The 15,412-nt window shown below is 39.2% G+C and overlaps 1 long non-coding RNA gene across 1 annotated transcript in view; it reads left to right on the top strand.

Moving 5' to 3' along the window:
* The window catches only part of LOC121101821, a 32,182-nt gene extending 28,946 nt beyond the window's left edge, over positions 1 to 3,236 (top strand). The window contains exon 3 of the long non-coding RNA XR_005833850.1: positions 3,058 to 3,236. This is a non-coding gene — a long non-coding RNA (uncharacterized LOC121101821). The remainder of the gene's footprint in view (positions 1 to 3,057) is intronic.
* The last annotated feature ends 12,176 nt before the right edge of the window (positions 3,237 to 15,412 follow it).

Below are 15,412 nucleotides of genomic sequence, written 5' to 3'. Positions count from 1 at the left end.
ATCACTAAAATGACATTTGAAGTATCCAAATATGCCAAGATATCACTGAAAAATGTTCCCATCTTCTTTAAGTGAAAGAATTTATTTAAATCCAAAGGTGTAACCAAGAATGACCTCAAGCATTTCATGGTACCTCTTCTGTCTTACTTAGTCTTGATTTTAATGCTAATATAAGGTCAGGATTTCATACAAACTACCATTTGTATCTGAAGCACAATGATTTGCCTTGGTTTTCCTTATCCCAATTTTGTTCTTACTCTCCAACTAAATTAATTTCAGACCGTTTTCATTTACCTGTTCTGAAAGCTCAGAAATGAGAAAAGGAAAGAACACAAACCAGTTTAATGCAATGAAAAAAAAATTCAGGTTCCCTTAGAACATCTAAATGGCTTTCCACTTTCCTTGGTCACTAAATACTCGCAAGGCCTTAGTCTATTAGTTACTAAGGTAACCCAAAGCTGGCAGCATGTTGATATCCCTTTCAAGGCCAACAGATTTTTCAGTATTTCACAGATAATGTCACATTAACCTCAAACTTGTCTTTTTCCCCAAAAGAACAATGGTTACTTGAATGAATCTGTTACAATTTTATTTTTTGGGTTTTTTTTTTAAGGAGTTTTTTGCTGCAGTTTCCTTCCGCTCAGGTACAATTTATTCTGTTTTTAAAATAACATAGTAGTACAATTCAGATATCTTCGTTGCTGCCGGCGTTAAGCCATGCATTTGCCCTCTGGGCCAGTTACTCAGTCAGAGTCAGACTCTGTATTGTCATCCAAATGGCGCTCAAAAGAGAGGACATCCTTTCATTTACCCGGACAGCCCCACGGCAGTATTCCTGGTGTAAATCAAGGCAAAGAGGATGTAATGGGGATAAAGGATAGAAATGGACAGTCTTTTTGCCTTTTTGTCATTAATGACAGTGTATAAACTCACAGGAGAGAAGCAGGATTTTCTGCCCTCATGTTAAGAATGAGAAGTTGTAGCCAGGAATCCGGTGTACTCCTCTTATAACCCATCATTACAGTGGGAAGGTAGGTGTGCTACCAAGCATGTCTAAGAATCAGCTACTTGCCAAATTTATACACGGCGCTGATTGAAAGGGAAAGACATACAGTGCTGAGAGTTAGTTTTTTCCAAATAACCCAAATTAATAGTAAATTAAGATAAATGTAAATTTGAGGGGATATATTAAATATTAAAATCAAACACACTGACAGCAGATGATCTCTCTGTTTAACAATGTATACTTAAGAAACATTTGAGATAACTTACATATAATAAATCTGATCCAAGAAAATGCCGGTATCTAAAATCATGGTAGTGTTCAACCATTTGCAAACCCTCCCCTACAAATCAAGCGCTAATATTTGTTGGTGGTGAATTCCTCCTTCTTCTAAAATTCTTCAAGTTCTTGGAGATTAGATAGTTCTTGGGAGCTCTGAAATTTATTTACTTTCAGGGGCATCTGGCTGGCCCAGTCAGTAGAACATGCGACTCTTGACCTTGGGGTTGTGAGTTCAGGCACCACGCTGGGTTGAGACTACTTTAAAGAAATTTTTTAAATTTATTTACTTTCAGTTTAGTGATTCTTCAGGTATCCTTAGACTTGACCTTATTTATTTAGATTCTATTAAAAAATTATTTCTGGACCTTGCCAATTATATCAAGTTCATATTGAATTCATCAAAGGGCTTAATAAAATGACTCAGAATAAAATATTTTCTTTAAAGTGATAGTACTCTTTTCAATTTAGCAAATATTTATTACCTACCTGTAATAGTTAAAATGCTAAACTAAGCACTACAGTTAATTCAGTGATTTATTTACTTGTGTAACTTTCCATTTAAAGTTTGCTTTATTAAAGCTAATTTTTATTATTTCCCTGTGGCAATCTAACCTTTGAAGAGTAGGAAATTAACCACCATATGCATATTTTGTACTAGATTATTAACATCCAATTATGTTGTAGTTGATTTGAATGTGTTGAAAAACAAATGAATGTTTTGCTTACTGCAGAAAACCTTGTCATTGAAAATTCAATATTAGTAAATACCCCATTTCTGTATTCATGATTATAAGAATACCAATTTGCATGGCACTTTATGATAAATAATGAACAGTGTAAGATTAGAAGTTGGAGGTTGCTTTATGTCATAATACCTCTTAAGAAATATTTTGTAGCTAATAATCCTGTATTATGTACTTGAAAGTTGCTAAGAGAATAAATCTTAAATGTTCTTACCACAAAAAACAAAATAGGAATTATGCGACATGATGGAGGTGCTAGCTGATGCCATGGTAGTAATCACTTTGCAATATACAAGTATCAAATCAATACATTGTCTACCCTAAACTTACACAATGCTGTATGCCAATTGCATCGCAGTAAAGCTGGCAAAAAGAAATACTTTGTTGAAATCACTGCAAACGATGTAGAGTTTGAAAATAGAATCAACAGAATAAAAAGCTAAAAGACAAAGGATTAGCTGCATTTTTTCATAGTTGCATATTCAGGTTTGTCTAGGTAAAAATAACTTCCTTAGTGTTTCCCCCATTTAAACTGTTTTTTCCCTGCTTATTTATAGTTTGTTTCGTCTTGCTTATGTTAATGAAATTCTAAAAGGGCAGTCAAAAGACATGGAGTTTTATATCATCACCTAACCCTTTGGTTTTTTTAAAACTAGATTCAAGGGGCACCTCGGTGGCTCATTTGGTTAAGCAACGGCCTTTGGCTCATTTGGGAGTCTGCTGCTTCCTCTCCCGCTGCTCCCCCCCCCCCACCCACTTGTGTGCTCTCTCTCTGTCTCAAAGAAATAAAGTCTTTAAAAAAATAATAAATAAAATTAGGTTCAAAATTCAATTAAGATCACATAGACTGTTCACAAATAAGCTGCCTTAAGTAGAATAAAGTATTAACCATAACACGGGAAAATGTTAGAACATTTGGAAAGGAGCAATGCTTGGAAAAGTTCTAAAATGTAAAAGATAATCTTTTAATATAATTGAAATTATATTTTCAGACAATGAAAAGATAATAAATAGCTTTTGTCTTGTCAGGTTTTCTTGAAGAGATGTCACAGTGAGAGCTCGTTTTCTCTGTTTTTCAGCTGCATGTGAGTAACTTCTGATTCTTTATATTTTTATTGAATATGTTTGACGTGTAACACTGAATTTAAGGTATATGTGTTACTTTGATACATTTATATATTGTAATAGGATTCTGTTGTAGTGATATTTATCATATTATATAATTCTAGTACAATATTGTTGTCTATGTTCATGATAGTGTGCATCAGATCTATGAAGCTTATTTACTCTGCATTCCATGTTTGTACACTTAAACAACATCAGTCATATCCCCCCACCCCTATCCCCAGGGCAACTACCATTTTACTCTGTTTTTTACAAGTTTGAGTTTTTTAGATTCCACGTATAAGGGATATCATACAGTATTTGTTTTTCTCTGTCTGACTTACCTCATTTAGCATAATGGGCTCAGTGTCTATCCATGTTGTCACAAATGGCAAGGTATCCTCCTTTCTCATGGCTGAGTAATATTCCATCATGTATAGATACCACATCTTGTTTATCCATTTATCCATTGGTGGGCATTTAGGTTGTTTCCATATCTTGGTCTGACTCTTTTTAAAGATTATTTATTTATTTATTTGAGAGAGAGAGAGAGAGAGCAGAGTGAGTGAGAACACGAGTTGTGGGGGAGAGGCAGAGAGAGAGGGAAAAGCAGGCTCTCCACTGAGCTGGGAATCCAATGTGGGGCTCGATCCTAGGACCACAGGGTCATGACCTGAGCCGAAGGCAGACCTTAACCAACTGAGCCACCCAGGCACCCGAATCTGATTCTTTTTAAATTAAGAAACTTTCCCTTAAATATTTCACTACCATTGCTTTACTCAAGAAGAATAAACACTGTAATATATTAGAAGGAAAGGGCTAGACCTTTAAAGTCAATTCATCACGTCTGAGAAAACCTAGTCATATATGGCCAGTTACAATATCAGATAAGCAGATAATAACTGCATCACAAATGCTTTATCATTTACTCAAAGCCTAACACTGCCACAGAGGTTAACGAATGCAAGGCAGTTATTAGACGTTTAAAAGAAATGTAACCTTATTTTCTAAGTACGCTAGTCGCAGGATATATTGATGGCATAATCATGCTTTATCTTTCCTTGTAAACTGTAAACAACTTAAGATCTGGGACTGGTTCTTATTCACCTCTTTATTCTTCATAGTTCATATCACTGAAACCTGAATTCAGAATGTGAACAGATGTAGGTACAAAAAACAGGCTTTTTCTTCTTGACAATTTAGTGTAAATCCTGGTAAGAAAGGCCCCAATGATTACAGTTTCTCTAACTGCCCTGCTTGTCCTTACTATCCCATATAATCAGCTAAGTTGCTATACATATAACAACAGAAGAGACTGTCAGCTTCTTTATCTCTGTTAAAAAAGTATCTCACTCATGCGGTGACCTCTCATGATTTTCTAGCCCTTTGTAGCTTTTGTGTGCTTTAACGAAGACCCATACATATGCATCATTTCCTTCAAAACCATTATTATGAAAATATTCTGAATATATAAAAGCACTTTCTAGTTCGTTTCCACCCTTGGAATCCAGCCATTTTTTAACGTTAGTTACAGTAATCAAGGTTCTTGGTTCAAATTGTTTTTTAAAAATTGCCATCTTGGCGTCAGGGTGCAGGAGAAGATGGCGGTCTCCACAGACAAATTATGAAAACAGAATACATAGCCTGAAAGTAGAATGTGGACCTAAATACCCAGAACTCCTCCATTAGGTTTGTAACCAAAATTAATACGAATGGAATTAATAATTCCAGTGGAGGCACAGAGCATGCCAGTGTTAGCAAAATGGCAAAATTTGTGTAGCATTAAAGTTGTACTTCAAGAGCTAAGACATCAAGTGATGTCCAAAGGAAATACGAGTTTCTACAGCCACCAGAAAGACAAACATAGAACAACTAATTTTAGTGGATCTCGCACTTGTCTTAAATCAACAATCTTCTGCTCATGTTAATGTCTTGATTAAATATCACAACGCAAAATACCCACACGTTAAGTAAGATTATTCCATCTGGTAAACATGACCTGGACATTGTAAGAATATACTTAATATCTATACACTATTATGTTTCCAGGTTACAGGAGGAAAAATGCAGCACAATTCTCTTTCCTCGTGTTAAGGCACTGTCACTTAAGCGTAAACACGGAGCACTCAAAATAGAATTCAGGTTTACAAGATGAAAGCCTGGGGAAAAGAGTCAGATGCTATGAAAGCACGTGTATTTCTGAAAAGTAAAAAAAAAAAAAAAAAATCTCAAGAAGGAAAAGCAGGCATGCTTTATCCATCTGGCTTCGTGAAAGAGCTTCAGTTGAAATTGTCTAAAGTAGCAGGTACAATGAATATTGTCACAAGTTGTGAATGTTTGAAGCAGTATGAGTGCTGACTACTAGCAGCATAAATATGTTCAGGATTGTTTTGATGCCTGTATTCTATAAGAAAAAAATGTGGGGAGATTGATGAATTTCTGTTAAAAGCCATTCCTTTGTGTTACAGGAAACAGGGTAAATAATGGTTTACTGTCTTCATTTGACAAACCATGCATTTATGTGAAATCAACACAAAGGAAATAGGTGTAGGATATGTGGTTTTGAGATTAAAGTAAGTCTTAAAATGTGAACAAAATGTGGAACATGTCCTCGGGGGATGGGGTGGGGAATTGCACTCTTTTTAGTTGGCCAGGTGCATGGTAAAGTTCATTTCAGTTTTTGCCTGCGTATTTGATTTGGGGCAACATATCCTTTTACTCATAAAGCATTCAAAACCTTTGAGAAAGGTAACAAGCACAGGGGGAGAAAAAATTGTTGATTTGTCTAGTTCTGATCAGTTAAAAAGGTAATATGAAAAAAATGCAACCACGATTACCTAAGGTTCTAGAGGAAAAATAAAACTGTTCAACCAACATGTTCAACTCAGAGCTCTAGAAAAAACTATTGTCTTTGATGTGGTCCCAGGTCCATCCTTGAATTTTTGATCCCTGAGGGAGTCTAGTTGACCTTTTGTCTTGGAACTTTAAGTACTTTGTATACACCTTCTGGCAAAGCCCTTTACTACAGTTTTCCTTTATTGATGTCCAGTCATTCAGTTGTCCCCCCCACCCCCGATTTTCTGGATTCTGTGAAGGCCTACGAGTCATTATATTGCCAAGTTGCACCTTATTAGAGAAACCAGTTCACTGCCACTCTTGTCAGTCGTCAGAAGGCAACTGATTAATTGTAAAATACTGGGAGTAGCTACCATTATGCACGTCTGATCTGTTGTAGGTACAGTCATAGGCATCCTCTACATGTTTCTTAATTACAGAGAAAAATAAGTTTGTTCAGTACAAGTGTGTAGACCTTCATTCTGCTGTAGATTATCTGGCCCAGCTTGTAGGAATCCTTAAATACTTGAGGTTAAGATTTCACAGCTTTGTTATTCATTTTGTTTGCTCCTCCATCCACAGACCAGGGCACACATAGTCCACAACTGTGGAAGGGAAGGCCTCACACGTGCTCTCACCAGTGGCCTGAGGCCTCAGTTTGACTCTTTTTTAAGCTCTAAGATGGTCCCCCATTGAAGGTTATATTCTTAAAGATGTAAACTTGAAAGCGGAGAAGGGGTTATTGTTAAGTGAATCCCTGCCCCGGGGAAGGAACCTATAGAGTCTCAGCGGATGTCTTCCTTCCTTACACAGGTCACTGAGTGACAGGGCGTGTGGCCATTCACCACCTGTGTACGTGCCATGGCATCACAAGGGGCGTGTGACCCCCCAGTGGGATCACTTCCTGCCTGGGAAAAATGTTAGTGGTGTTGAGACAGCCTGGTCTAGCACTTCGGCACCCAGAATACTGCCACAAACGTACCAGGTCACCTCCAGATGTTGGCTGCCTTTTTGAGGGCCACTATTTCATGATACATAAAAACAAAAAGATTTGGGGCACCTGGGTGGCTCAGATGGCTAAGCGTCTGCCTTCAGCTCAGGTCATGATTCCTGGGTACTGGGATCAAGCCCCATATCAGGCCCCCTGCTCAGTAGGGAGTCTGCTTCTCCCTCTGCTCCTCCCCTTGCTCGTGCTCTCTCTCTCTCTCTCTCTCTCTCTCTCTCTGTCTCACCTTGTCTCTCTCTCAAATAAATAAAATCTTAAAAAAAAAAAGGGAAAGGATCCGTCTAGGCTTCTCTTCAAACTAAACAATCTATGAACAGAACTCAGAGAAGATGTTTTGCTAAATCCATCCTTGCTACTTATCACCATAACCTCTAAGTTGATCCCAATCAAAAAAGAAGCTAAGACACACTATAGCCCTACAAATGCAGGCAGATTTAAGAAAGTGAACGGTGGCCCTGCATTCTACAGCTGTATCCTGTATCCAAAGAGTGGGCTCTGTGAACCAGACCATACCCCTCCTCCAGACGCTGGGCAGCAACTCTACCCAGGCCATGGTACAAAGACCGGCCATCCTGATCCCACGAAGGCACAGCAGCCTTCCTCCCTCAGCACCTCTTCCTATGTCTCTCCTCTTGCTCAGATTAGAGGAAAGTGATACTTGTAGTTTTCTGTGGTCTAAATGCAGATGAAACTTTGTTGTTACTGTTAGGATGTTTTGCTCTCTGGTTTAGTACTTTTGCCCAAATCCCAGAACCAGTGAGTGCGGAGCTGGACGTGGGGCTCCATCTCACAACCTGAGATCATAACATTAGCAGAAATCAAGAGTTGGACACTTAACCAACTGAGCCACCCAGGTGCCTCGGCATCAAGATTTTTAAAAAGGATACTCCCTAGGTGATTCTAATGTGCAATCAAGATTGAAAACCACTGATAGATCATGTTTTGACAATGTGCCAGACATTGCTTGGCATGGAAATGACAGAAAGTTGTAGAGTCCCCTGAGAACCTTAATTCTTGTGGAGGTACAGACAGCTGAAGGAACAGGTTTGGGAAGCTAAAATAAATATTATAATGGAGGACTCGACCACAAACTGTAGAAGCATAGGAAAAGGAACCCTTCAGTCTGTCTTGAGAAGTCAGGGCAAACATTTCAGAGAGGAAGGTGGGCAGACAAATGAGGTGAGCATTGCAGGTCCAGAAGCATTGGAGAATATAGAGTGCTTCGAAAACTCCAGGCGGTGGAAGTGTTTGGAGATAATGCTGGGTACGTAGACAGCAGGCAAGTCCTGAAGGGTCTTGTCAGTAGTGAGAATGACAGGCAGCCCTTGAAAAGTTTTGAGCAGACGAATGATGCATTAACCTCTGTGTCTAATTCCCTTGTCTCTGGCATCAGTGTGGATTTAAGAGCCTGGGGAGACTAGAGGAAGCAAGACTAGACCAAAGTCTGTAACAAAAGTACAAGAGAGCAAGTATGACTGTTTCTGGCTCCTGAAGAAGTCTCCCAGAGATCCACGGTCAATCTTATTTCTCACCGTAACTTACACTTGAATACTAGGCAGTCATGGTAACGTTTTCTTCTGTATTTTAGAAACGAGATTCTTTTGAAAGCCTGATATTTTGTTCCTGGGGATCAGTGAGGATCCCATTAGGAAATATAATTTACCCCCACATAGTTTAAAACTAAGAGATCTTAATAGAGAGTTGAGGGGGAAATGAGGCATGCTGAGGCACCCAGAGTCTAGCAGCAGTGGAAAGCCATTGCCAATTCTAAGGCTGAAGGGGGGAGGGGTGGAAGCAGACACTAGTGAGAACCCTAATCAGAGAAGAGTGCTGCCAGCAGGTGTGGACAGACGCAGCTACTGCCAGAACCGTAGCCTGAAGCAAGGCTGAAGCCAAGAAGCACCCTGGCCTTGTTCTCTTTGTTCTCCCAAACTCTGATCCACTGATGACTGCCACTGGCCAAACCCAGCCTGAAGCCATTCGGTAAGGGAGCCCAGGAGATTTCATTCAGAGTGGCCAGACTCCTGGGAGCGTAAAGAAGATCAAAAAAGGACAGAGAATGCATCTGAAGGCCGATGGAGAATAACCAGCCTGCAGATGAACATGATATCATAGCAAAAATATCTTAGACATGATTTCCCTCCTGATATTCAGTAGATGCCAAAAGAAAATCATGGTAGACTGTATAACAACACATCCATTGACAATAAAACAGGAAACTTCTTCCCATGAACCAGACTACCAAGAAATTGCTGAGAGCCAATAAGGACTTTTGTAGGAGAGAAAAGTAACGGTTAACAAATTGAGGACATTTTAATTAAAAGCTAAAATTAGAGAGTCGATATAGTTCAGGTATTAAAATTTTTCATTTCTACTCAAACCTTTATACATTTCCTATTCGTCTAAGGCATTGCAACATCAAGAACTCATAAGAGATACAGCTAAGGGAAGTATGATATGTCAGGTGCTACGTATATGGAGTTAAGTGAGACACCGACCTTGAGTATGCCTGTAGTAACATTCTTAAAGGGGCACACAGGTATGGGTGCCATTGACTGAAGACTGTCCTTCCACTAGCTGGGAATTTTGGCCTCTTTTATGCACTCTGCAGCTTTGGGAGGGTTCAGTGGTTCCCAGAGAGAGAGAATACCTATATAGACAACTATTCAGAAAATAATCCCTGGAAATAAATAGGATACAATTTGCCACAGGTATCCCCTTGTTAAAACATCTGGTCCTTCCTTTCAGGGAATTAACAATTATCAATATCAAATGTTAAATTCTAAATCCTTGTGTTTTATTAGTCTACAAGTCAGGGTAAAACTGAACCACTGGGGTGGGTGAAACAGGATTCTTATGAAGTATTGCAACATCATTACCACTGTGTATATTGACCACTGATATTTAAAAATGTTCCTCATCAGGGCACCTGGGTGGCTCAGTAGGTTAAGTGTCCCACTCTTCGTGTCGGCTCAGGTCATGACCTCAGGGTTGTGGAACTGAGCTCTGCACTGGGCTCCAAGCTCATTGCAGACTGTCCTTATCCCTCTGCCTCTTCTTCTCCCCCGTGCTAGTGCTGTCTCTCTTTCTCAAATGAAATCTTTTTAAAAAATGAAAAAGTTAAAATGTTCCTCATCATTGATTTCTGAGATTCTGCAGTAGTGGTTTACATATATGTAAAGGCATTTGTTTAAAAATATTTTCATAAAACTTACCTGTGGACATACATTTCTGCCCCAACAGGTTGTGAAGGCCTGAAGGGCCTTGTCTTATTCTTTTTGTAGTTTTTACACAAGCTAGTACGCTTTCTTATATATTCTAGCTGCTCAGAAAATCTGTATCAAATGCTGAAAGGAACTGCTACATTAAATCTGCGTACAACTTTAAAATTATATTTCTCGTTAGTCAAATAATCTGTTGAATTGAAGGTACAGTACTTCTGTGGCACACTTGGATCCTCAATTTTAAAAACATTTAAAGATGTTAACTGGAAATACTGAGGTGATCATTTTGCAGTATATACAAATATTGGATCCTTACATTGTAGGAAACATGTTTAATGCTGAAATGATCCTGAAGTCATTCCATCTTTCTTTGATAATTTTAGGAAAGCTTTCAAGATGTTTCAGGGCCTCAGGGTCACTAGTAAGAATATCAGTTTTCAATGATCCATGTGGGAGGAAGCATTAATAGGAATTTCTAGTTGACAGAATATCAGAAAAAACTAGACTTTATTTTATGATGGCTGGTTTGCATTGAAGTAACTGGAACGTGACCTATTGACCTTTTTACTTAAAAGGCTCTAATCTTATTACATAAAGTTAGCTCTTGGTATTCAACATTCCTTGCTTCATCCTGCTCCCCATAGTCCATTATGTGAAAGGGAAAAAGTTTTTAAGTTCTCCCAAGATGACTGAAGTTGACCCCCAGGCTTGAATAAAAGAGACATCTCTTAGGTCCATAGTGACAATCTCAAACCTTCTAAAGATCTCCTATTTCACTGCCAGGGGCTAAAAAAGAGCTTTGTAACATTCAGCTGTCCAGCAGGTTTTAATGCTTCCACTAAATAAAAGCTTTTATTTTGGATTTAGGCGAAATGTTCCCATCACTCATGAGTATGCTACAAGACTAGAAAATTCCTCATACAGTTGCAGCAAAGACAAGGAATGTTTAAATGAGAAAAAAACATGAATTATACTTTTTAATAATGGAAGAGATTTCTTACAACCTTCATTCCCACACACATCTAAGCTTGATGGAGAGTTGTACAAAATTCAATTTCGTAAAAGTAGTTTCAACTTCACACTTTTTGCTGGCTTCTTTCAATACAAAGCATTTTTCTGTATATCACCCCTAACATAAATCAGTTTTCATAAATCAGTTTTTATTATTTTAACTCCTATTTCTTAGATAACTAAAAACTATTATTTGGGTTATGGCGCTGGTTATAGATCTCTTTCATATTCTTTCATGTCAGGTTGTGCCTTCGTAAAACAGAAGAATTCACACACATATGCACACACTTGCTTTATAGCTGTTCCTCCCACTAATTGGCTGACAAGGCAGGAGAAAGGAAGGTCCTGACTCTAATGCTGCCCCACAGTCTTGCTAGTTGGGTTGGTTCATACTAACAGAAGTGAGTAAGTGTTCTTGCCAGTACACCGGTTCCTCTGGGAAGCTGGTATGTTCTCTATGGCCATGAGATAGAAATTCAACCAGTTTGCTCCAGAAAGTGTGGGGGTATCTGTTACGTCAAAAAGAGAAAATTTTAATGGAGCTAAGAATAATGGTCACTGATTGGGTCTAACTTGTCCGCGTTCCACTAAGTCCCAACCTTCAGGCACACATTTCAGTTTTCATCTAATTTAGCCAATACTCTGGTAACCACATAAAGGGAGTCTCATTATTAGATGGATGTTAATGGCTGTGGAGAAAATCAAAGACCAGACAGATGTTCCAGGGATTTTCTCCTGTTAAACATGTGATTTACTAAAAGAGGTGAGTTTAGATGGAAGAATTTAGAAACTACTTTCACTTATATCTTGTCAGCAAGCCTGTATTCTAGAAATTACAAGGAAAATTTAGATAGACTAAAACAACTAGTGTTGCCAACTTTAAAAAAAAAAGTAAGGCTAAGAGAAGATATGACCCAGTTTTTAAGTAACTGTGAGGAAGAATTTACTGACCCAATTCTAATATAGTAGAACCCACTTGAAAGTTGAAAGATACAGTTTGTGATAATAAAGGTGCATAACTATCTTAAAGAAGTAGTACCTTCTGGATATCTGATGATTGAATTTCTGACCTTTTTGATCGTGCTTCATCTCATTGGTTCTTTAGAGACTGAAGACCAGACTGTATACTCATGACTGATCCAATTGCAGAAGCTCACTCTTATTTAATTTTTCTCCAGTCAAGGGTACAGTGTTTGCTCTGGTAAACCATCCCTGATGTCTTGCCTCTCTTCTTTTAAACTTCCTCCCTAGTTGATGGGAAAATAAGAGATTAAGATGCTATTTCTTTTTTTTTTAAAGATTTTATTTATTTATTTGACAGATATAGAGACAGCCAGCGAGAGAGGGAACACAAGCAGGGGGAGTGGGAGAGGAAGAAGCAGGCTCATAGCAGAGGAGCCTGATGTGGGGCTCGATCCCAGAACTCCGGGATCACGCCCTGAGCCGAAGGCAGATGCTTAACTGCTGTGCCACCCAGGCGCCCCTAAGACGCCATTTCTCACATCAAGAAGGGGATGAACACTGGGGCACATGGGTGGCTCAGTGTCTGACTCTTGGTTTTGGCTCAGGTCATGGTCTCCGGGTCCTGGGATCAAGCCCCGAGTCAGCCTCTGCACTCAGTGGGGAGCCTGCTTCAGATTTTCTCTCTCCCTCTGCTCCTCCCACTCGTGCTCTCTCTCTCTCTCTCTCTCTAAAATAAATAAATAAAATCTTAAAAAAAAAAGAAGGGGATGAACACTAAAAAAGGTGAGGGGAGTCACCACCCAGGATGGGTTAAGTGTAGGGTTAGGAGAAATTTTAGAAGCCATACCTAAGTAAAGTCTTGATATATGTTTGGGGTTAAACTGAGTAAAGAAACTGGGGAAAGTGTTCCAAACAGAGGAAACAAAAGGAATAGCTCTGAGGCTTGACATGACATGACTTGCATAGAGAATCATAGGAAGTCTGGTATGAATTCAGGAAGCATGAAGTGGGAGGTGGTGGGAAATAAGTTTGTAGAGAAATTTCTAGCATGAACCAGATCCTACAGATGTATATCATGCTAAAAAGTTGTGTTTTGCTAAGTCACTTAGTATAGAGGATAAGTTTGAGAGACACAGGACAAGAATCAAGGTGGTTTCTCAGGAAATTAGGTAAAATGCTTCTCCCTCAAAATTGTCAGCATAAATCTATACCAGAAACCTCAGTGACACATGAAATGAGCTATCTCAAAATTGAGGATAAACATATTGCATTGGAGTTGAATCTTTATTTGAGATAAAATTTTGCACCGACAATTCAGTAATTGATAAATATGGCCAGAGAAATTGCATGGTACTTTGGAATAGTTGATGGAGTAAAAGAAGAATTTAAGACTGCTTGCCAAACCCATTGGTTAGGCAACCAAATCTTTTAGTTAGACGATATGTCCTAGAAAGAAGACTACCTTTGGAAAACGGCTGCCTTCTCCTCCTTAGATATTTTGAGTAAAGATCAAAGTAGTACAGGCTTCTGTGAAAGTTACCTTTCTAGTGATGAATAGACACATCATGAGGGCATGTATGTGTGGGCCATGATCATAGCCTTACACCCAGCACTTCAGTGGCATATGGTGGGGTTTATGTATCTTTTTGAAAACTGATTTCTGCAAATGGCTTCTTCTTTACCAGTAGCTGTCTAACTTGAAAAACAACGGACAGAGTTGGGCTTAACAACAGCTCAGTAATTGTGTGAGAAACTGCATCTTTTTTTTATAATAATTTTTTTATTATGTTATGTTAGTCACCATACAGAAACTGCATCTTATGCAGATCTGAAACTGAAGGACAAAACAGGGAACAATCTGAGAATGCCTGGAATGATACATGGGTGTTTGAAATTTGCCTGACTTGGCTTGTCCACATCTCCTCTAGGAGATTTATTTTGTCATGTTAATTTAACGTTTATCCTGCACAAATTGCCCAGTAGTGCTCATTAGTTCTGTTGCTATCGTGCATGGTAGGCAGAATACTGGCCCCTCAAAGACGTCGCCATCCTGATCCCTAGGACCTGTGAATATGTTCTGTTACATGGTAAGAGATAAGAAAAGTTGCAGGTGGAGGTAATGTTTCCATTCATCTGACTGTAAAATAAAGAGATTATCCCAGATTATCTGGGCAGACCCAAGGTCCTCACAAAGGCCTCTTGCGGAAGTGGGAGGCAGAAGAGTCAGAACCAGAGAGATGGCACCAGGAGAGAGAACTGATTGGTCATTACTGGCTGTAATGCTGGAAGGGTACCACCATTTAAGGAACATAGGTGATCTGTAGAATCTGGAAAAGGCAAGAAACTAGATTCTCCCCTGGGGGGTTCCAGAAGGAATGCAGCCAACACCTTGATTTTAGTCCACTGATCCCCATTTTGGACTTGTGGCCTCCAGACCTGGAAGAGAGTAAATCCGTGTGGATGGAAACCACTGTTGGTGGTAATTCATTATAGCAACAATTGAAAACTGATATATCATGTATGTGACAAAAGTCATTTAGCATTGTTTGCTGAAACTCCTCCCATCGATGCATAAATCTAAAGCCCTTAGCTTCTACTCAGTCCACACTTCTATTCATACTGCAACATCTGCATTTTTGTCAAAGGCAGTGGGGACACATAGGACATCAAAGAACCTTGGGGAGATAGGAACAAATATGCTTTTCTGTTTTTCATTAGCTGATTAGATAAGGTTTCATACAATGTTTTATTAAACTCCTTCACTAAATACAATCACCTTCACCCCTTGGAGGATTTAGCCAGAGCAGTTTGGCAAGTGATTATGTGAATTGAGAATTGATAAAAAAAAAAAATAATAATAGATCAGTGCTGAGCTCCTTTTACCTCGACCAGATTAGGTGTTGTTTCCGCTTACTTCTTCACCCCTTTCATTGGATTTCTTCTGTTAACTGCTGTCTGTATTCACTTCAAAAGAACAAAGCCTACAGTTTCACTCCCCATTTCCTGGGCCTGCCAAGGAGGACCTGGTCCTAAGGTCAGCACACTGAGGCACTGATTAGAACAGACTGTCGGTAGCAGTTGGTACAGCTCCGCCACTGGGAAGGCCTTGACAGCTCTCTGACCCTGCCCCCCTTCGGAGACCTTCCTCCTCCTGCTCGCTCTTGTGCTGCCGCCTGAACAAAACATCGCATCAGTGCTGTTTACCACAGGAAGCCAGCCAAGGAAGTCATAACAGGACAAT

The sequence above is a fragment of the Ursus maritimus genome (assembly GCF_017311325.1).
Source record: "Ursus maritimus isolate PB19 chromosome X unlocalized genomic scaffold, ASM1731132v1 scaffold_X1, whole genome shotgun sequence".
NCBI lineage: Eukaryota > Metazoa > Chordata > Mammalia > Carnivora > Ursidae > Ursus > Ursus maritimus.
This window is presented reverse-complemented; position numbering and strand designations above follow the sequence as displayed.